This window comes from Balaenoptera physalus, assembly GCF_965194825.1.
Source record: "Balaenoptera physalus genome assembly, chromosome: 1".
NCBI classification, from domain to species: Eukaryota; Metazoa; Chordata; class Mammalia; order Artiodactyla; family Balaenopteridae; genus Balaenoptera; species Balaenoptera physalus.
Genome location: NC_138882.1, coordinates 143,063,753 through 143,085,635, shown reverse-complemented (window position 1 = coordinate 143,085,635; position 21,883 = coordinate 143,063,753). Strand labels below are relative to the sequence as shown.

The window sequence follows — 21,883 nt, the reverse complement described above, 5'->3', positions numbered from 1 at the left end:
TGTACATGCCAGAGTGCCCAGTCCCATTGCTGGGGTGAGATTTATTAAGTAAATTCAATACTAAAATGACTTTCACACCTGGACAACTGGATATAGAGGTACCACCGGAACAAGCCTGTGCCTTGCAGGCGGCCCTCTTCTGTCAAGGGATGGAGGAGTCACCACCAGCATTCCTGAAGACATCTTGCAGCTGGGAAGCCTGGGACCATGGGCTGACTGGAGGCCAGGGAGAGCCAGGAGGGCTGTCGAGTAAAGGTGAAACTGAAGCCAGACACTCAGGCTCTGAGCTTAAGGCAATACCCCTAAAGGAGCAAGCAAAACAGGGATCCAACCTTTGATAATCGCCTTTTTGAAATACAAGCTTATTTGCGGCTCTCAGTCACCATCTAAAACTCCCATCCTGCCTTTAATGTGCCCGGCACTGAGGACTAACGGTTCGTTCAGGACCTAAGAGCCATAAATCAGATAGTGGAAGATATTCACCTTGTAGTGCCAAATCCCTATATTCTGCTCACTCTCTTACCTGGAGACCTTTGTTGGTTCACTGTGCTAGGCTTAACAGACGTCTTTTTCTGTGTTCCTTGGAGTCCTAATTCCCAAGAGTCATTTGCATTTGAATGGGAAGATCTAGAAAACAAAAGCAAGCAACAATACTGCTGGACAGTATTGCAAGGACTTACGCCCCCAGCCCATGTTTTTCACTAAAGTGCTAGCTAAAAACGTAATGGAGCTCCAGCTACAAGAGGGAGCTCTGCTCACATATGTGGATACCTTCACAACTAGCAAGATGAAGAACTCTGGTAAAAACACTGGGACTACTTTGAACTCTCTGGCCAAATGATGCTATAAAGTCTCTGGGAAACAAGCCCAAATTTCCCAACCATCTGTGAAATACCTAGGATTCAAACTGACAAAAGGCCAGAGGAATTTGCTCCAGGACTGCCGGCAGACAGTAGCCTGGGTGACGGTGCCCACCACCCAAAGACAGTTGTGTGGGTTCCTGGAATGGCAGGATTCTGCTGCATTTGGATCCCCAACTTAAGTTAATAGGTAAGCCACTGTATGAGGCCCTAAAAGGGGCTGACAATAAGCCCTTAGTGGGGACGGAAGAATGTCAAAGACCTTCCAAACAATGAAGGAAAAACTACTGACTGCCCCTGTTCTGGGTTTGCCAGAGTTGAAAAAGCCGTTTGATCTTTTTGAACATGAAAGACAAGTAGTGAGACTGGAGGTATTGACCCAGAATCTAAGAAACATAAAATGCCCAGTATCCTACTTGTCAAAGACTTTGGACATTATAATCCAGGGATGGTCAACATATTTGAGTGTCATAGCTGCTACTCGAGATTTGTTGCAAGAGGCAGAGGATTTCACTCTAGGACAGCCAAGCAGGGTGCATACGTTCCACTATGTGCTGCCACCGTTGGAATAAAAGGATGGATATTGGCTCACTTCAGGCCACCTGGGAGGATATCAGGCCATTTTACTTGATAATCCTAATGTGATTCAAAGACTGTGTCTTCCTTGAACCCAGCCACACTGCTCCCCACCCCTTTGGGTGGCCCATGCTTGCAGGCCCATGTATGATTTATGCAGGTCATTGAGCAGCTGCTCAGACTTGATTAATGTTCCGTTGGGAGATCCAGACTTGGAGGTGTTCACAGATGGAAGTAGCTTCATGGACCACCAACACTAAAAGACCAGATACTCAGAGGTAACCCTGCAGGAGATCCTAGGATCAGAAACTTTGTCATCAGGTACCTTGGCCCAAAAGGCTAAAATTATTGCCCTAACTTGACCTTTACATCTCAGTGAAGGTATGATAGTTAACATCTATACTAACTCGAAATATGCCTTTTCAGTTTGAATGCACATGGGGCAATTTGGAAAGAGAGATTGCTCACTTCTGAGGGAAAAGAAATCAAACATGACCCCAAGAAGTTTTGAAACTGCTAGACACAGTGCTCAAGCCAGAGGAGGTGGCAGTGGTGCATTGCCCAGGACAGCCAGGACCAAAACACCTTCGGTTATAGCTCTGTTCCTAAGTATACACCTGACCCAATTTAGCCCGACATACTCACCTGAGAACCTCAGAAGGTCACGAAAATGTGGATTTGATCTTACCCATCTAGGAACAAATGGTAAATGACCAAGGAGTGTTTTCAATTCCTGAATATCTAATGGAGGAAGCAATTGGTTCAATATACCTGAGCACCAATTATGGGTATCCAGTGTATACAGGAGTACATTAAAGACCAAATATGCAAAGGACAATACAAAGAGTATTATGAAAATGTATGATTTGGGCTAAAAATAATTCCAAGACTGGGGCCCCACCCTGCATGGAGTCCAAGCTAGAGAGGAGGGCCTGAGAGAAGTTCGGCAAGTAGGCTTTACAGTCATGCCCAAAGTTAAAGGAAACTTTCACTATGTACTAGTGATGACGAACACCTTTACAGGCTGGGTGGAAGCATTCCCTTGCTGGATTGAAAAAGCTCCAGAGGTAGTAAAGGTCTTGCTCCAGGAGATAATTCCTAGATTTGGGCTACCCAGCTCAATTCAGAGTGAGAATGGAGGAGCCTTTATTGCTAATGTGATTCAAGAGGTAGCTGAAGCATGTGCAATAAAATGGAATTTGCGTGCATCTTGGAGGCCTTGATTGACAAGAACCACACCTTAAAAAGGATGATAGCTAAAATCTGTCAAGAAACTAATTTAACCTCAGATAGAGTGTTTCTGGTTGAACTGTTTAGAATTAGAATGGGTCATAGAAGTAGACTCCAAGTGAGTCCTTATGAAATATTGTATGGGAGACCCTTCCTCTATTCTGAGCAGTTTGGTGGCCAGATATCTGACCAAAAGGTAAAAGAAGTAGACATTGTAAGATATGTGCAAACACTGGGGTTAGTTTTCAATGCTACTCCTAAATTTGTTACTAAAAAAATGATGTTTCCCACAGATGTCCCCCTCCGGTGTTTTAGACCTGGAGACTGGGTGTTCCTCGTAACATGGAACCATGTACACCCAAAGAACCAACTCCAGCTGCAGTGAGTGGGGCCTTATCAGGTTCTGCTAGTAACTTGCTCCTCTGTTAAATTGACAGGAGTCAAGCCGTGGATCTGCTGTACACGGTTGAGGCTGGCTTCTGATCCAACTACAAGTCCACGGTCCTTGGCAGTTACAGAAAAGACAACCACAACACTGACTGAAAGCCAGTTCTCCTTCCTGCAAGTCTGGACCAGGGCTTCGGTTAAAATTAAAGGAAGTATCTTAGATAAGTAGTGAATGACTTGTGGCCATTCATAATAACATTTGTAATTGGCTGGAGCATTTTTCTGATTTATTATTTGCTTAGATCCCTTTGCTTGCTTCTTGATTCATGTAATCATTTTACCAGTGATTACATTGCAGTCAATCAAACCTGTAATTTGTTGTGATATTGACAATAGGAGATATTTCATCCTTGCTCTATTTTAATTTAACCCTTGTGATAATAGAGTTTGTACCAAAGTTTAGGGCCAGTGCTATTTTCCCATACGAGCTGTTGGCCCCAACTGTAATAATGCTTCTTGCTTTTCTTTACTGTCTCATCCCACTGGTGTCTGCTGCTTCCTGGAAGGAAAATTCTCTCATTAGGTTGTCTCAGAGTATACCAAGAGGTGGGAATTTAAGTAATTGTTGGATATGTCATTTGAAATCTCAAACTATTCGTGAACAGTATATCCCATCGGTGGTCCCTATAACTGATTTTGATACTGTGCCAGACCCCTTAACCTTCTATAATCTTCCTCCTTCAAGCTTCACATTCCAAGTTCAGATAACCAAGAGACCTCAGAATATCCCAATCCCTTGCTTCAACCTGTCTGAAGTAATTTCCATTGGAGGAAAAGTTACTACCGGTCCCCCGCGGTCCCTCAAATTTCTCCTGAAGAAATGTGATGCCCAAAATCCCCTGAAATGTACACTTGACAAATGTGTAAGGGCTAAAAATGACACGAATTTATGCCAGATAGCCAGACAAGTTGGATATCATGTAAATGGACTATGGAAGGCTTGCAGTGGCTCTCACCCCTGGCTTGAAAACATAATCTCTGAACTCCCCAAAAATGAAAGAATCAATGACGTGACCCTGGGAGGTATAACTTGCTCCCCTCCAGGATATATCTTTGTCTGTGGCATAGGGAGTGACTCACCAACACAAGGATGGGCACATCGCTGCTTAGACAGCTGGCAAATGGAAGGGTCATGCCTATTGGGATATTTTAGGATCCCTTTTTCTGTGCATAGTCTGGAGAGCATGACTTCTCTCTCTAAATCAAACACCCGTCTTAAAAGAGAGATATTGGCAGGGTAGGAGGACAATATAGGACAAAGTATTTTTGCCAAACTCACACCAACTGCCAGAGTTTATGTCAATAGAGATATGATTCATAATGTATCTGCCACAATTGGACAAATTGCTGAGGACACAGCTAAAAGTATTGCAGCCCAACAAACATCTTTGAACTCATTGGCTCGAGTGGTCCTGGATAATAGAATAGCCCTTGACTTCTTATTGGCAAAACAAAGATTATGTGCAGTGGCTCATCCCACATGCTGCACATATGTCAATACCTCTGGAGAAGTTGAAACCCAAGTAAACAGAATAATTGAAAAGGCTACCTGGTTATAGGATGTTTATAAAGAAGACACGTACCAGGACTTATTTTTGTGGTAGCAATCTGGAATAGGGGGACTCTTCTGAGTACTGTTACAAGGCTCCATCTGATCATCATCCTCTTTGTAATGTGTTCATTAATTTTCACATATTTCTCCAGATACTATGACAAAGTGATCAAAGAGGGAGATAATGTTTCATAATGCAAAATACTGATGCTAGGCCTAGGACTTGAGAATTCTTAGAAAAGAAGGTCCAAGACTTTCTCTCCTCTAATCCTGAAGAATTGACATCGCCCCTGTTCAGCAGGAAGTAGCCAGAACGGTCGTCGCCCCATTCCCCTTAGGATTGAGGAGTATCGAAGAGAAGAGGGAACTGAAACGGAGCTTGACCCTGCAGTGCCCTCCTTCATACAATTCCCTCTTGTCCCCACTTCTTTTTTGTAGAAAAAGCTAGAGTTTTTGAGGCCTTGTCAGAGTTCCAAAGAGCAGACTCAAGCAGTTAATGATTACAGAAGTGAGGAAATGCAGAAACAAAGGAAAAGCAACCAAGCAAGAAAAGTTCAGCCATAAAACAGAGTCACAGGACGCCTAGTTCCTCCTCAAGGGATATAGATAACAATGTGATGCAACATATCCTTGAGTTGTTTTACAGAAACCAGGACCCTGTGATGAAACCTGCTGACCACAGCCAAGGAGACTCAGAGAAGTTGGAGCCAGACGAGTGATGACCATCATGCCAGATATCACTTTATTGCTTAACACCCATCCAGTCAGAAGAATCCATGAGCTAATCACATGCTTCAGACCCTTACCCTTAATTTTAGTCTTTAAAAACGCTTGCCTGAAAGCCATCGGGGAGTTCAGGTCCTTTAAGCATTATGTGCCCATTCTCCCTGCTTGGTACCCTGCAAATAAATGCTGAACTTTCCTTCACCACAACCCTGTGTCAGTAGATTGACTTTCCTGTGCATTGGGTGAGCAAACACAAGTTTGGTTCAGTAACAACCTGTGTTTCGGTTGGGAGAGGTCAGTGGTTTTCCTTAATGACTTTTCAGTTTTTTGAATATTAGGAGCACTTTCAAACACACAAAAGAATAAACTCTCACAGCCATCACCCAGATTCATGAACAAGCTCTTTCTTCATTTGCCTTATCTATTTTTATTTTATTTTTTGCTGAAATATTTTAAAGTAAATCCCAGACATCATTCTGTTTCATCTTTAAAATTTCAGTATCTCTCTCTTAAAACAGAAGGGTGTTTTCTTATATAATCACAGTATTATTGTCCCAGCTAATAAATTTCATATTCCCTAATATTTAATACTCTGTACATATTCAAATTTTACTGCTCTTCTACAATTGATTTATTGAAGCCAGGATCTAAGTAAGGGGCACACAATTCTCTCCATCTGCTAAACTAGAACAGCACCTCATTCCCCAAGCCATTAAAGTATTGAAGCCCTGTTGAAGGTCATATCTGGTGGACTTGTTTGGTTGCTTCATCATAGTCACCTTGATAGCTTCAGGTACAACCCTAGTTATTAAATAGTTTGTTGCACTAAGAGGAATAAAACATGTGTGTAACTAATATTGATCAATTTTTTATTCATAGTCATTTTTATGCTTTCTCTTTTGACATTTTCTCTTACTTCAGATCTTTCATGTACATTGATTCTTCACTTCCTGTCACTCATAATTTGAGTTATTTTTATCATAAATGAATGCTAAAGTTAAGGCTTTTTAATAACCACTGTGGGTTTTTATGTGGTTAATGTAGTTAATTATGTTTATAAATTGTTTGCTTTCAAGCTCTTCTTGCATTTTTAATGTGGTAAAGTGTACATAACACAAAATTTACCACAACTATTTTTAAGTGTACAGTTCAGAGGCAGTAAATACATTCACATTGTCATGCAACCCTCACCACCACCCATCTCACAAGTTTTTCATCTTTCCAAACTGAAACTCTACCCATTAAACACTGTCTCCCTATTCCCCTCCTCCTCCCAGCCCCTGGAAATATCATTCTACTTTCTTTCTCTTGAAGTTGACTATTTTAGGTACCTCATATTAGTGGACTCACACAATACTGGTCCTTTTGTGACTGGCTTATTTCACTTAGCATAATGCCTTCAAGGTTCATCCATGTGGCAGCATATGTCATATTTTCCTTCCTTTTTAAGGGTGAATAATGGTTTGTACATATATACCACGTTTTGCTTATCCATTCATCCTGTGAAGGACACTTGGGTTGCTTCCAGCTTTTGGCTACTGTGATGCTGCTGTGACATGGGTGTACAAATAAATAACTTAGTCCCTGTTCTTTGGGGTATATACCCAGAAGTGGAATTGCTGGAACATATGACAATTCTATAGTTAATTTTTTGAGCAACCCCCTTATGAATCCCCTTGTACTCTTGAATAAACCAACTTGGTCTTGTTGTATCCTTTTAAATAACTGCTGAATTTGATTTGCTACTATTTTCTTTAAGGTTTTTGCATCTATATATATTTATGAATTTGAGGATAATAATTTTGTTTTGCATTGTCCTCTAGTTTGTTGTTGAAGTTTTATAGCCTCCTGGAGCATATTGAAATACTCCCTTTTTGCTGTTCTCTAGAAGAATCTGGATACTACTAAGATAAATGGTGTGTCTCTAATTTTCAATTTTAATTGTGAAAGTTTGATAATATTCCTGTTTTGTTTATCTGTGGTTGTATCTCCTTTCTGTTCATAGTGTTATTTATTTGTACCTTTTTTTCTAGCTAGGTCAATGCCACCCAGAGGTTCAATGTTTTCAACTTTCTGGGTCCATTTTGTTTGTTTGTTTCTCTCGCAATTTACCTCAATTTTCACCTATTCTACTTTTCTAATATTTTAAGCCAGTAAATTTCCCTCAATTCATCACTTTTACCACAAGTAGTTATTATGATTGATATCCAATATTTTCAAATTTCCCTTATTTTTGGCTGATGAGTCATTGTAGAATTTAAATAGCTGTGTCTTTTAGTATTCAAATGCCAAACATAGAAATGTTTATCTTTTAATTTTATGCTCTTAATTTTTCCTGGTTCAGTTTTTATGTAATGAGAAATTTTTGAACTTCTTGATTGTAAGTATACATCTTTCCTTTGCCCTGACATTAATGTTGTGTTAGCTGCTCCTATGAGTCTTACATTACAGTCTTTTTGTAATACAGTAAGTCTCCTACATATGAACGAGTTCCATTCTGAGAGTGTGTTGGTAAGTCTAATTTGTTCGCAAGTCCAACCAAGTTAGCCTAGGTACCCAACTAACACAATCAGTTATATAGTACTGTACCGTAATAGGTTTACAATACTTTTCACACAAATAATACATAAAAAACAAACAAACACAAAAAATAAAGAAAACATTTTTGATCTTACAGTACAGTACCTGGAAATGTACAGTAGTACAGTACAACAGCTGGCATACAGGGGCTGGCATCGAGTGAACAGGCAAGAAGAGTTACTGACTGGAGGAAGGAGAGGAGTTCGGAGATGGTAGAGCTGAATGATCATCAGCAATAGTAGATGGAGGGCAAGGTACAATTTCACTCATGCCTGACATTGATGGCACAGGTCTGGTTCCTTGCTGGATTTGATTCTATCTACCCGCTTGAAAAAATGATCCCATGATGTATGAGTAGTAGCTCTGTTTTTTCTCATCATGGATGACACAGTAGCACTGGGTTGCATTCTGAATGGCTGCTGCAACCTTTGTGTACCATTCTGTTTGGGTCCTGTGCCTCAAAAACTAACAGTGCCTCCTCAAAGAAAGAAAATCCCCTTGCCATTTCTTGTGTCATGAATCTCTACAGTTCTTCGGTTACTTCTTCTTCCTCTTGTCTCTCTTCATCCTGTCTCTGGGCCTCCAGTTCCATCAGGTCTTCATTTGTAAGCCCCTTGTGCTGAACAGCAAGGAGTTCAATGAAGTCCTCTTGCAGATCTAGCTTGAAATAAAGATACTGTGTTACTGTACTCTACACAGTACTGTACAGAAAAGTACGCAAAAGTACAACCACTTGTAGAGGATTCAGGCACGTGACAATGTACACCAGACACCTGAACTAACTTCTGTGATTGGACATGTGAATGCACGTTCATATCTTTGAAAGTTCGCAACTTGAAGCTTCGTATGTAGGGGATTCACTGTAGTCTCTAAAGTTCCACTTTTTAGGCTTCAGCATTGCAGTAAGTAGTCTTATGCTGAGTCTCAAAAAATCAATAAAGTTAATTTTTTAGAACAGCTTAGGTTTACAGCAAATTGAGTGAAAAGTACAGAGAATTCCCACATACTCCAAGCACTTACACAAGCACAGTTTCCCTCATCATCATCCCACACCAGAGTCACATTTGTTACAATCAGTGAACTTGCATGATACATCTTATCACCCAAAGTCTATAGTTTACACTAGGGCTCACTCTTCATGATGTACATTCAGAGTTTTGACAAATGTGTGACACGTATCCACCATTTTACCATACAGAATCGTTTCACTGTCCTAAAAATCTCCTGTGCTCTGCCTATTCATTCCTCTCCCCCCATTTCCTGTGAAGGACTGATCTTTTTACTGTCTCCACAGATTTGCCTTTTCCAGAATGTCATATAGTTGGAATCATACAGCATGTAGCTTTTTCAGATTAGCTTCTTTCACTTAGTAATGTGCATTTCACTTTCCTCCATGTAATGTAGTTTGTCTTTGATGAAATGGCCTCTAATCCAATGACTGGTGTCTTTATAAGAAAAGAAAACAGAAGACATAGGCACACACACAGTGGGGAGGCCTCGTGAAGACAAGACAGAGGTTGGAGTGATGAATCTACATGCCAAGAAAGACCGTGTATTCCTGGCAACCACTGGAAGCTAGAGGAGACAAGGAAGGATTCTTCCCTAGATCCTTTGGAGGGAGCACGATCCTGTCTATACCTTGATGTCAGACTTCTACCTTGCAGAGTTGTGAGAGAATATCTTTTTGGTTTAAGCCACCGAGTTTGTGGTACTTTGTTATGGCAGCCCTAGGAAACTTAATATAGTGGTCATGAACCCACCTCAGCCCCCAAGCTAGTGCTGTCCCCTAGACTAATAACCCATTCCTGTCTAGATATGAGAGGTGAAGGATTGGAGGAGGTCAAGCCACAAGAGTCTTCTCACACATTTATTTTCACTGACCAGTTTGAGAGATAAGCCTGTAGCATCCTGCAACAGGGATGCTTACACTGACATAGCCACACAAACTCAAGCCTTCCTGCCCTTGGGATTTACTTTGGGATAGTAATTAAGTTGGTTTTTTTCCAAGGCTGGGGGAGAAGTAAGAATCTCTACTGTAAAAAGTAAACAGTTGATAGTATCCTTTAGTCTCTGCTACTTTATCATCAAGTGTACACAAGATGGGTCTCCATTTTCCCTTTTATCCTCTGTCGTCACTTGTACTTCCCATCCCCTAGTATTCACCCACTCTAATGTGTGCCGTGTAAGTCTTTGGATATATGTGTTCCTTCTAAAATATATCAATTTGTGGATGATTGTGTCCTTAGTTTATGTGCATAGACTTATGCTTTAGACCTCATTTATTTTCTACAATTTATACTCGACATCCTTTATTAAAAGATCTGTGCTGGTTGTCACGCACGTAGAATTCATTGTTTCTAACTTGAATTTCACTGTATGCACCCACCATATTTTATTTATCATTTTCTCTAGTGATGAACACCAAGCTGCCTCCAACTTCCCACCACTACAAACAATGCTGCCGATGACCATTCTCACCCCTGTCCCTTTAAGGACCTGGGTGAGGGTCCCTCTGTTGGCTCCTAAAGTAAGCTTATGTTTAATTCTGCTGAGTACTTCCAGTTTGTTCAGAGTGGTTCTAGTATTGTGAAAATGAAGAACCACCCAAATAATTTCTAGTTGTGCCATCTTGGGGAGAAGTCTGCCTCTGCCAGGTCCAAGTCACCCACCACCAAGCTCCTCTCCATTTCCACAAGCTTGAGCCATTCAGGGAAACTGCAGGTCCCTCAATTTCTCTGTTTTTGTACGCAGTGAGTATGTGTAGACTCTTAGTGATGGTTACATTTATTACCTAGAAGGTTGTTCATTTAAATACAACAATGCTATTCTTAAAAATATATATATATATGTATCTATATGTACATATATGTGTATATACACACACACACTGCTCTTCTTAAAAAAAAATATATATATACACATATATATGTGTGTACATATGTATATATATACATATATGTATATATACACACACACTATATATATATATATACACACACATACAAACACACACACACAAATGCCTCCATTGTTGTAGATCTGTTAAAAGGAGAATATTCCTTTCTCCATCCATAAATTCTTTTACTGGGCTTGTAAAATAAAAAGCATGACTTTAATGCTATTGTATGTCATATTATTTGTGAAACCAATCTGCCATTATTGGACATTTGGGTTGTTTCTTCTTTGGAATCAGCTGAGCACGTGGGCAGCCTGGTGAGGACCAGGGAGGGGAAGAGTGATGACAGCTGAACCTCTGCTGTGTGTTAGACACCAGGGTGCTTTTCATACACACATAGTCTCCTTTATCATCACTAAAATCTTCTTGCTATTATCCCCCATTTTATAGATGACAAAATGAAAAATCAGGCAGATTATCTAATTCCTCACAGTTACAGAAGTAGGTAGTAATATGAATAATGTGAAATTCCCAATGGTCATCTAAATATCTATTCTTTTTTTAAAAATTATTTATTTATTTATTTGGTTGCGCCAGGTCTTACTTGCAGCAAGCAGGTGGGCTCCTTAGTTGTGGCTCACTGGCTCCTTAGTTGTGGTGTGCTGACTATTAGTTGCAGCACCCATGTGGGATCCAGTTCCCTGGCCAGGGATTGAACATGGGCCCCCTGCATTGAGATCATGGAGTTTTAACCTCTGTGCCACGAGGGAAGTACCTATATATTTTTTTCAAACTTACACTTTTTGTATTTTAGCAAATTGCCTCCAGGGTTTAAAATGTTATTTTATTTTATTTTTAATTGCAGTTGAAACTGCATAACATTAAATTTACCATCTTAAATGTTTTAAAGTGTACAGTTTGGTAGTGTTAAGTATATTCATACTGTTTCCCAATCGATCTCTAGAACTTTTCATCTTGCAAAACTGAAACTCAATGGCCATTAATTCCCTCTCCCCCTCTACCTTTGTACTTCCTGTCACTATGAATGGACTACTTTAGATCCCTCATATGAGTGACATCATCAGTATATACCCTTTTGTAACTGGCTTACTTCACTTAGTATAGTAACCTTGAAGTTCATCCGTATTGAAGCATATGACAGGATTTCCCTTTTCAAGGCCTCATAATATTCCATTGAATGTATATATCACATAACCTTTAATCCTCTGTCACAGACATTTGGTTTTTTATATCTTGTGGCTATTGTGAATAATGTTGCAATGAACATTATTGTGTAAATATCTCTTAGAGATACTGCTATGAATTTTTTTGGTTATCTACCTAAAAGTGAGATTGCTGGATGATATAGCAATTGTATTAAAATTTTTCTTCAGGAAGCTTGGTACTGTTTTACGTAGCAGGTGTACCATTTTACATTCCCAAATACCTCCAGAGTTTTAAAGAAATATGAACACCCTAGGGACTAAATCCCCACACACAAGGTGTCCTTGTCTTTACAGGCAGCTTATGAAGAGAGTTAGAAGGTACCTGTGGGTCTGAGCATCATTGAATGGTTTGCATCCATTCTCAGAAATTAATTGTTCCCCACAAATTTGCACAGTCTGGGGAGTCAAAGAAGACTTAAAGGACGTGATATCCACACTAAGCCGTGAAAGGTCCTAAGAGTTAGCTGGGGCAAGACAGGAAGAAGGGCTTTCAGGTAGATAGGGCAGCCTGGAAAAACCCAGAGAAGAGAGGACTGGACTCATGCAGAGAATTCCTGTCCCTTCGGTATAGCTGGGGCTTAGAGATCTTATAAAAATCTGCAATTTTGACTTTCTGTTTAATTGTTAGTTTTTCTTTGGGAATATGCAGATGTTTAAACTTTTTATGGGGTAATCGCCCCAGGCAGGCAGCAAAGGCCAGCCTGTTAGAGACCATCATGTCCATCTTTCTTTTCGTTGCAACAACAGAAGATGCAAACTGAATACCAAGGGTCTGAACATCTTCTTTACTCTAAGAGACACTCCTTGACCTCATAGAGTTTATGGTCTTAGTGGGAAAGCCAGGCATTAAAAAAGGAATTACGAGTTATATAAAGGGAAATACTGTGTGCTCTGGGAACCTGTAGAAAGGGGATAGAGGAGGCTCAGAAAGTTTATCTGAGGAAATGGAAACAGATAGGGTAGGGGGTCCTCAGAGGAAAAAAACCTGGTAAATCTTTCTGACATAAGAGAAGCATTTTAAGGCCTTAAGCCATTTTGTGGTCTAAGCCTGGCCACAATTCTTGCCCTTGAACAGGTCTCAGTAACAATGATCTTAAAGGAACAAAACAAAATACTATTACCAGGCAAGAAAAGTAACAATAGCAAAGACAACAAGTTAGTTGTGAAGACTCCCAGTTGTGTTTCAATGGTAAAGATTAGCCTGAAGCACTTTCTTGAGCTTTGTTGCGGAATTTTAATCCCCCTCCAGAGGTCAACCACTAGATCCATAGGAACCTAAAGGATGATGATGTTGACCTTTCCTGACCTTTGTAACTTCAATCAACTAAAGCCTGGGACTCTGTCAACCTTTGCCCCAATTCTATGCTGAATTCTCCTCTGTCCAATCCCCTTCATGAATATGCGTGTACCCTTACTTAAAACTTCCCGAATTTTGCTTTTCCTGGAGACACTGCTTTGGGAAAGATCCATGGTGTTCTCCTTATTTGCTGGAAGTAACATATCCTTCCTTCTCTTCATCTCTGTTTCGTTGTGTCTTTTTGCTCGAAATCCACCAAGAGGCAAACTCAGTTTTAGGGGTAACAAAGGGAAGGGGGAATAACCCCTAATTTACCACTGAAACGTCACAGCTGTTATTAGAACATTAAGTTTAAAAAAAAAAATGATTTGCCTTATATACCTTGTATAATTTTAGAGCACAGTGAATTTTATTTTCTACATATGTCCCTTAATAAATGGTATCTTTTCTTTAAAAGGCTTTATAACCATCATTTCAATTGCTGCATAATTCCTCAAATAAATGCACCATAATTTGTTAAATCTTTCCCCTACCGCTAGACATTTGATTGTTTTAAGTTTCTAATCAGCATAAATATAAAGATAGAAAATTTTATGAATAGTATAGGGGAGCAAAATGTACCACCCCAAAATGTGTCTTTTGGGCATGAGGATTAATTTAGGCTGATTATTTTTAAGGCCCCAAAGACCAGGAAGAACCTTTTGTTCCAGGAAAAAGTGGGGCAAGAGAAGATGGTCACGCCGCAGCTCTCAGGCGAGTCCCTGGGACGGGCTGCCAAGGATGGGTCCTTGGCTTCAGGCAGGAAAGAATTCAAGGGCGGGCCATAGTAAAGTGAAAGCAGGTTTATTTAGAGAGATACACATTCCATAGACAGAATGTGGTTGGTCTCAGAGGGTGAGAGCAGCCTTGGGAGAAACACGCTCCACAGACAGAGTGTGGGCCATCTCGAAAGTGAGAGGCCCCGAAAGGTGGGGTGGTTAGTTTTTATGGGCTGGGTACCTTCATAAGCTAATGAGTGGGACGATTATTCCAACTATTTTGGAGAAGGGGTGGAGATTGCCAGGAATTGGGTCACCACCCACTTTTTGGCCTACTATGGTTGGCCTCGGGATAGTCATGGCACCTTTAGTTGTGCCATTTAGCAGCTGATGTATTACAATGAGCGTATACTGATGTTCAAGGTCTAGTGGAAGTTGACATGTCCACCATCTTGGACCTAGTTGGTTCTAACCAGTTTATGTTGTGCCTTCAATGGTCATGTCATTCTTTTAAAGGTTGTGCCTTGCCCCCCTCCTGTCTCACTCCGACTTTCCCCCTGACTGCCTTAAAGAATGTAGATAGAAGACCTTTTTCAGGAAAGGAGTTGTCACCATAGATAAAACTATAATGTGAAATAAGTGTGTAGACAGGGAGGAACCTAGTAAAGTCTGTTAAATCTCTCTGTGTCCCAGTGTCTCCACAGAGCCCAGCAAACATTTGTTTACCAAATATTTGCTTTTCCTTCTCCATGTAAATTGCCTTTCTCCCCTTTGAAATCCCAATCCAATCTCCCTAACATCGTCTTTTGTCTTTGGTGAGGGTTTTGGCCATTTGGCATGTTATTCAGTTTTTCTGGGTTTCCCTCACGTATATATATCATTAAACTTTTGTTTCATTTTCTCCTGTTAATCTGTCTCATGTCAATTTAATTCTTAGAAGAGCCAGAAGAACCTAGAAGGGTAGAGGAAATTTCTTCCTCCCCATCAATAGGTATGTGTCCTTTGTTCAGCCTTACCCCCTTCACCAGAGAACTCCTACCATAGGACAGTCTAGCGGGAATGGAATGAATGGATCAAAAATCATGGTCATGTTATGGCTTTTGCTAAATATTACTCACATAACTTTCAATAACTGTTAACGATTTAGATTGCCTTGACTGAGAGGGCCAGCTTCTGGCCTCTGGTTGCCAACAAAGGTGTACAGTAGTCCCCCTCATCCATGGGCAATACGTTCCAAGTCTCCCAGTGGGTGCCTGAAACTGCAGATAGTGAAACCGTGCCCTGTAGAGTTAACAGATGCTGATATCCAATAGAAATTCTTGAACTTGTCTTCCAGAACAATATATAAGGGAACAGCTTGTTAAAACTCCTTTGCTTGTAAATTGCCTTCCCAGATTCATGCAGCTCAGTTGTTTTATAGGAACTTGGAGTCAATTCCTGCCCAGTTTGAGCCAACTGGGGCTGGTTGGGACCACAATCCCTAAAACTGGAGCTGTGCAGCTGTCCAAAGAATAGAAAACTCCACCCTCAAATCAGCTATAATTTAGGCACAGTAAGAGATTAACAAGAGTAAGAAATAATAAAATAGAACAATTATAAGAATATACTGTAATAAAAGTTATATGATTGTGTTTTTTTCTCTCTGGAAATATTTTATTGTACAAATTTAGTGCCTTTCCATCTTAACTACGCACTTACCACACGCTTACCACTGTGCCTATAACTTTTGTAATTTGAGGTGCAACGGCAAAACTAGCAGAAATTTCTCTTTCCTTCTTTCCAATTACACGGATAGAAGATTCGTTCTTTGTAGATGTTAGGAACTTCAGCATATGGATTTTATTCCTTTCCTTATTAAGTCAAAAACTTTCACCTTTTCACTTAAAGGACGCACTTTATGGCTTCTCTTTGGCATATCCAAATGGCGAGACTGCTCTAAATTTGGAGCCATTATTACATAAAATAGGGTCATTTGAACCCAAGCACTGCAATACTGCGGCCAGCTATCTGATCACCTAGACAGCTTCTAAGTAGCTAACAGATGGGAGACGCTTGACAGGGATGCTTCATGTCCCGGGCATGACAGAGCAGGACGTGCAACATTTCATCACGACTCAGAACAGCGTGCAATTTAAAACTTATGAATTGCTTAATTTCGGGAATCTTTCCTTTAATGTTTTTGGATTGTGGTTGACCATGTGATCATGGGTAACTAACTGTGGAATGTGAAACCGTGGATTCAGGGGGGATTATTGTAAGTAAAAACACATTTTAATAAGAAAATCGTGGTACCTTGTAACGTAATTTTCAATGTTGACATCTATTGAAATCACACTTCTTTTTTTAATTTTTAAAATTTTTTAAAAATTTATTTATTTTCTTTTATTTTGGGCTAGTTGGGTCTTTGTTGCTGCATGCCAGCTTTCTCTAGTTGCAGCAAGTGGGGCTACTCTTCGTTGCGGTGTGCAGGCTTCTCATTGCGGTGGCTTCTCTTGTTACAGGGTGCGGGCTCTAGGCGTGTGGTCTTCAGTAGTTGCATCATGCAGGTTCAGTAGTTGCGGCTCACGGACTCTAGGGTGCATGGGCTTCAGTAGTTGTGGCGCACAGGCTTAGTTGCTCCGTGGCATGTGAGATCTTCTCGGACCAGGGTTCAAACTCATGTCCCCTGCATTGGCAGGAGGATTCTTAACCACTGTGCCACCAGGGAAGTCTGAGATCACAACACTGTTGGCATTATTTCACTTGGTACTATGTTCAGACACTGCACCCATTTATCTACTTGTAGACTGTGCTTTTACTTTTATATCTTTAAGTGCTCTTTATCTCATTTCTCCTGCAGGACTAAAGAGAGGGGCTGTGGGCTCAACTTTCTACCCACTAAATCTTTTATCCCCTCTAGTTTTGTTTTGTTTTTTTTTTTTGGTTGCATTGGGTCTTCGTTGCTGTGCGCGGTCTTTCTCTAATTGCAGCGAGGAGGGGTTACTCTTCGTTGCGGTGTGCGGGCTTCTCATGGCAGTGGCTTCTTTTGTTACGGAGCACAGGCTCTAGGCACGCGGGTTTCAGCAGTTGTGGCACAAGGGCTCAACAGTCGTGGCTCGTGGGCTCTAGAGCACAGGCTCAGTAGTCGTGGCACATCGGCTTAGTTGCTCTGCGGCATGTGGGATCTTCCTGGACCAGGGCTCAAACCGGTATCCCCTGTCTTGGCAAGCAGATTCTTAACCACTGCGCCACCAGGGAAGTCCCTAGTTTTGTATTTTTAACTCCTGTATTGGTTTTAGCCTTTGGATCATTTACGTTAAATATCCTTTATCATATCTCCTAGGGGTTTCCAGTGCTAATTTTTGAATTTTGTTTCTTTTACCAATATTTACCTTTTTCTTATTTTTAATGTACTTTTAAGTCACTTCTTTCCTTTTACCATCAATTTCTACTTCACTTTAGAGTTTTATTTGATTATGTGTTTGTTCCCTTGCTCTCCTGTGTTTCATTTTAGTTTGTGTTTAGAGCAAGGGCTAGGGAAACAGTTCCCCAAGGAAGAAGTATAGAGAGGACCCAGTGTGTTCACAAGCAAATTTGGAGGCCAGCACTGCCCTTAAATTCCCTCTAATCTAAATCCTTGTCCCTCTTGGTTCTCCAAAGCCACTCACCCCTTGGATCCTCCTCCCACCCACAAGAGGAGTCCAAGGAGCTGAGGGAGGGGCCCACATAGAGAGTCTGCCCCTCCCCCCACTGTCTAGCCAAGCTCCAAGAATTTCCGGACCAAGGAGCTTGGACCCCCCTGCTAGGGGTTTACCGCATCACTTACCCACCTAACCTCTGGAGCATAGACAGCCAGTGTGAGCATCCTGGGCCCTAAAGTTGGTCGAGGGCTGACGTTTTGAGTAGAGCTGCTTGGGGAGACATGTTGACGAGTCTGGATGTCCGCCAGTGTATTATGAGAATCCTCCAAATTGAAGAATGAACATGGGGTAGGAAGAGAAAGAGGCAGGCTGTGGGCCAGAGATGACCCTCTCCCTGTCTCCAGATTCTAATATGGAACTGTGAAGGGTCTGAGAACTCTGAATTTGAACTTGGCATTCTATGACTTCATGAAGGCATATTTGTTGTAATAGTTTGTTAGCTTTATAATTTTTAGATGCATAGGTAGGATAGTGGGCCTCCATTTTCACTCTTGCTCCAGAGTTAGGGGTGAGCCATTCTGGAAACTGGAGATTTTGAGGGGTTATTTCAGAGGGATGTCATGATCAAAGGTATGCTCAAAGATTTAGGTGGTAAATTATTTTTTTTAAAAATGGGATCAAATGAGAAGATATCAGGCAGGATGAAGAAGGAGGTGGTTAAATCTTAAGGGGAAGCAGACTCCATAAAAAAGATACAAAGTCTCTTTACCTTTAGTTAAATTAAAATACAAACAAATTATTTTTACCTTTAGTTAAAGGTAAAAAGAGAATAAGAAAACAGAGGTAGAAATTTAGACATTAAGAGGACAAACAGATGTACACCTTAAACTTATACACAGTTATACGTCATTATATCTCAATAAGATTTTTTGTCCTGAAAATTATAGAAATAAATAAATAATTTTTTAAAAAGGACAAAGTTCAACTGAAATAGAGTTAGAAATAGCAGAATGCATCAAGGTAATGCACTGTGAAGTACCCTCATTTCCTGGAGTTCAATCCACCACCTACCCAGCTTTTCCCTGAGCCACTGTGTGACCTGACCTAGCAGGGTTTAGGCTGATATAGAACTCAAGGTCTTAGTATGTAACACTGGGGAGGGTAGATATTGCTAGTAAGTTTTATATGCTAGTGAGATTTTGAGTTCATCTTATCAGTGATGCTGTCACCTGTCACCAGCAAAGTCCATTAACAATTCCCGGGAAATAAAAATAGAATCCGGTAATAAAATAAGGTCTAAGCTTTTTCTCTGTGCTTCATCTGGTGTCACTTGCTCATGGGGGGGCCGCGTGCAGAGGCCTTGCACCCAGCACTTCAGACCAGAGTTCCTGGTGTAAAACACCTGCACAGAGGCCTCAGCTCTGCAGTCCTTGTGCGTGTGTGGAAGAGAAGCCCATGACACCTCAGATCAAGATGGTGATGATGGGCCGTGTGCAGAGATGCCGAGCCTGCCCCTCGAGAGCTCCGCCCCCTGCCCCAACCAGATCCCTATACAGCAGCCCCGCCCACAGCCTCAGGGAGAGGCTGTTCTCTAGAGCCTGAGCTCGCACCTCTCTGTTCTTTGATGGAAGAATAAAACTTTCCTTAGCTTCTGAACCGAACCATTCTATTGGCGGGAGGGACACCAGGCAGAAGGACCTTTACTGGGGGCCTACTCAGGAGGGCTGGTAACAGTGTAAGTACAGATACGCTGCTTTTGGCAGGAGAAAGGCCTTGGATGTCACAGGAAAAACAAAAACAAAAAGAAAAGCAAAACCGAGATTATTATTGGTGTATCCTTGTGGGAGGGTAAAGAGCTAGCTTATTACTTACAACAGTGCGCTGGGTGCAAGCTGCTCCTGGAAGACGCGGCATGCTTCCTTGCCAGCCGGCCCCGCCCCCACGCCCCGCCCCCAGCCCCACCCCCAGCCCCATAACTGTGCCCGGAGCCCCGCATACGGAAGACTAAGTTGCCCAGGACTCTATTTCTCACTCACCAGAGATCGATTGATGTTTGGATGGAGCTAAGTTTGAACCTATGGAACTTTTATACTAAAATATTGCTGAGGAGCAGTTGGGGGATGAGGAAGAACATTTAAAACACCTGGGAAAATGTGGACAACTTTGCAGAGGAACTGTTCCATTTCTAAGTGGAAATAGCTTTCCGCAGAAAATGGTTTTTCTCTCACAGCCAGATCCTGGAAGATTGGTCCCAGCCTTTGTGATCCATCACTGCTCAAAATCAGGCTGCTTGTAATTAAGCCATTATCAGCTATTTCACCAAAAAAAAGCCACATGGAATTTGAAAGGTGCAATGTGTGGGCAGCCCAGAGTTTGGGACCGGATTCTGCTTCTCCAAGGTTCTGGCTACAAGGAGACCATGAGTCTCGGGCCATCCACCCCAGGATCCCCACCGTGGCTTCTCTTGCAGGGGACCTGCGTGGGCACACACTTCCCTATCAGCCTCTAGAGATGGTTGTCATTCTTGGGCCTTGGAAAAGGTGAGGTCGAGGTAACGTGGGCATGCAAGGTAGGGCCAGGTGGCCACCTAGACTCAGGCCCCCAAACCAACAGCGTGTCACGAGGTCTGATCAGCAGCCCCCCACCTCCTCAAAGCCAAAGGCCTCACACGCCTGACTTCTTTAAAAGAAAAACATTTTTATAAAATTTCCTGTTATAAAGTTACCTATGCCGAGCTTTGTGCATATTTAAACTCCTTGGGCTTACAGCTCCTATACAAGTATAAAATGGAAACAGACTTACATCTGAATTACAAACAAAGCTGCAAAGCCAATCAAATTTAAATCATTAATATAACCCTATCCACGGTGTTGTTTTTCTGGAATGCAGTAATTACTCACAGCACGATGATGGTCCCGCCCTCTCCAGAACAGGCTCTCTTGACTCTGCCTGTTTTGTGGAGACTTAATCCTCATAGGGCATTTCTCTCTTCAGACCAGCTGGAGATCTTTCTTTTTTGCAGGTGCCAAGACAGAAGCAGCTCTGACACTGTGAGGCAAAGACCCAGAAGTTGCTTATAGTAAACTTTGTTCTTATCCTCTCCAAATTAAAACAGAAAATCAAATTGTTCCTGAGACCACATGGACTTTCCCAAATCCAATTTTTGAAAAATTCTGAACTCTGCTGGCAAATTGTGCAAAAATTAACACAGCAACATCTGACACAGGAAGTGATCCTCTCAAAAGCAATATCCTTGCTGTGTCACCCAGAGTGAGGGCTTTGGGGCTCTCCCCGCTCCATCCCCAGAGCCCCTCTCACCTCTACCAGAGGCTTAGAAGCAGAAACCTCTGTGTTCCAAACCAAGCCCATGTACACCAGGGACAGAAAGCTAACAGGTCTTTAGGACATTTATCATTATGTGTTCATCCTTCTGATGATTCCAAATTTGGGCATGGCTGCCTGGCAATAGGTCTCTCCAGACTAGGATAGGGCTCTTCTGGGAAGAAAGATATATGTCAAACGCTCTGCCATCCAAGAATTTATATTCTGATTAGGGAAATTTTATTTTAAAAAATTATATGTGCTCAAGAGACAGCCAAAACAAGTTTAAAACTTAAGACAGCAGAGATTGTAAAGAGACTACCCGGTCTCTCCCTTCCCTCGCTGCACTTCTCCATCCAGCTGTTACAGGAAAGAAAGTGGGGCGTGAGAGGATGGTCACATCCCAGGTCTCAGGCAAGTCCCTGGGATGGCTAAGTGTGGGTTCTTGGCTTCACGCAGGAAGGAATTCAAGAATGAGCCATAGTAAAGAGAAAGAAGTTTTATTCAGGGAGATACACACTCCATACACAGAGTGTGGGCCATCTCAGAAGGGAAGAGGTGCCAGGGTTCGGGGTTGTCAGTTTTTATAGGGGTGGGTAATTTCATAGGCTAATGAGTGGGAGGAGTATTCCAGTTATTTGGGAGAAGGAGCAGGGATTTCCAGGAATTGGGCCACCGTCCACTTTTTGACCTTTTATGGTCAGCCTTGGAACTGTCATGGTGCCTGTGGGTGCATCATTTAGCATGCTGATGTGTTACAGTGAGTGTATACTGAGGGTCAAGGTCTAGTGGAA

General features: G+C 41.6%; 1 long non-coding RNA gene across 1 annotated transcript in view; it reads left to right on the top strand.

The window, feature by feature from the left end:
- The window catches only part of LOC309639370, a 62,626-nt gene that overhangs the window by 6,958 nt on the left and 33,785 nt on the right, over nucleotides 1-21,883 (top strand). The window contains exons 3-4 of the long non-coding RNA XR_014251625.1: nucleotides 3,104-7,307; nucleotides 9,376-10,498. This is a non-coding gene — a long non-coding RNA (uncharacterized lncRNA). The remainder of the gene's footprint in view (nucleotides 1-3,103; nucleotides 7,308-9,375; nucleotides 10,499-21,883) is intronic.